The sequence below is a fragment of the Psammomys obesus genome, unplaced genomic scaffold (assembly GCF_907164565.1).
Source record: "Psammomys obesus unplaced genomic scaffold, mPsaObe1.curated_primary_1811, whole genome shotgun sequence".
Lineage (NCBI taxonomy): Eukaryota > Metazoa > Chordata > Mammalia > Rodentia > Muridae > Psammomys > Psammomys obesus.
Genome location: NW_026596091.1, coordinates 3,407,268 through 3,409,351, shown reverse-complemented (window position 1 = coordinate 3,409,351; position 2,084 = coordinate 3,407,268).

Genomic DNA, 2,084 nt, shown 5'->3' with positions numbered 1-2,084 from the left:
AAAAAAAAAAAAAAAAAAAAAAAAAAAAAAAAAAAAAAAAAAAGAAAGAAAAAAAGAAAAGAAAAGAAACAAACCAAAAAAACTAAAACCAAAACCAAAACCCCTTATATTTAGAAACCACAATTGATAACTAAAGGACCACTTTGTAAGGCCAGCAGGACTGTGAGTAGTTAAAAGTATCTGCGAGGCTTGCTCCACAGTGGACTCTGAATGTCACATTTTCTAAAGAACACTGCTTTCTGAACAGTGACCAGAAACAAACAAACCAAACCAAAATACTCCTCAGAGACGGCCACTCCCTTTTCATCCACCCTGTCCACAGTCTGTGTTCCATCCTTGGATACACACCCCTTTTGAGTTCACTTTTCTACCATTACGTATTTCAGAGCTGTTAGAGGCGACCTCTCGTTGTCAGAACCACCTGGAAAGGGCCAGTTCTGATGAACACATTCCTAGCGGGACACGGTAGCACATACGTTTAATCTCAGAACTCAGGAGGTAAATGTAGATGGATCTATGTGAGTTCAAGGTCAGCTTGGTCTACATATGGAATTCCAGGACTTCGAAGTGAGACCACACAAACAAACGAATAAGCCCCACACATTCTCTGGTCTCATTTCAGAGCCACACCAGGGTTCACTCCGGTTTCCCGGGATCCTTGCTTCTGCCTTTTCACTGGTTCACGTGGTGAGGGCCTCAGCACTAGCCAGGGGGGCAGAGGGGGGCAACACCCGGCGGGGGGAGGCCTGGAGGCATAAGCAAGAGCACCCCGAGAATCAGGGAAGGGCTGACCTACAAGAACCAGCTGAGCTTGCTCCCTCCTCCAAATTCACCATCAGACAAACTTGGGGAAATACCTCCCCACAGCCTCTTGGATGGTGGCCTGCACACTCCCGCCTCGGTGGAGGCATCTCAGTCAAGACGAAGCACCCAGTCTACACTGCGCCCCAGTGAGTGACAAGTTGGTGGAGTTGCACAGCTGGCTGAATTTGTTGGTTTTAAAAGATTTGTTTATTTATGTTACATGTAGAGTGTTTTGCCTGCATGTATGTCTGTGTCCCACATGCGTGCAGTGCCTGTGGAAGCCAGAAGGCAGATTCAGTCCCCTGGAACCAACCTACAGGTTGTGGGTGTCCTGTGAGTGCTGGAAATTGACCCCACGTCATCTGGAAGAGCAGCCAGTGCTTGTGACTCCTAAGCCATCTCTTCCATCCCTTTATAGGGTTCTTTATCTTACAGTTAGATGCAGTCTTGGGCCCTGGGAATCTGGTAAGTTTGGGTTGCTGCATTTATGAGAATGTACTCATATTAAGCCACTTTCATGATTTTAAGATGTACACAACACACACATGCGCACACCCCATGTTTTCAGCAGCCGTGTTTTCAAAATGTCTTACAATCTTTGACTTACGGTCATCGAAGCAACTTATAACAGAGTTGCCATTGTTTGATATCTTCTGTCAAGTCTGGAAAACTCCAGCAACAAACTTTTATTTTATTGAGACTCCATGTAGTCCTGGTTGTCCTTGCTGCATAGAGCAGGCTGACCTTGAACTCACAGAGATCGTCCTGCCTCTGCCTCCCGAGTGCTAAGACTGAAAGTGTGCACTATGACACAGGGCCCAAGGAGCCCCAGACGTTTTTGAGAAACCCCTACCCCAGGAAGCACAGGTAGCCAGGCGCCTCCTTCAGTGTCATGGATGGCACGAGGATGACGATGTATGGAAAAATACCAAGGCCGCTAACAAGACCGCGCTAAAAACCACTGAGAAGGGTCGGAGATGACTTCGTTAATTCTCTTAGTCATACTTCCCTCTTCAGATGCACCCAAAATAGCAGGTGATGTGCCTAGGTAAGTAAGTCTAAATGAGGGCTTTCGGTGAATCTGTGCTTGAAGAGACAAGGAGCTCTGGGTGCCGACCCTGCTATAGAGAACACGCTGCCACCAGCCTCGTCCAGACCCCCGGAAAGCTCTTGGTGTCTCAGCAGCATAATCATTAACTGAGAAACGGGGTGGGGGGGAGGAGGGAGAGGAGGAAGAGGAGAAGCAGGAGGAAGAGAAGGAGGAGGAGAAGGAGGAGAAA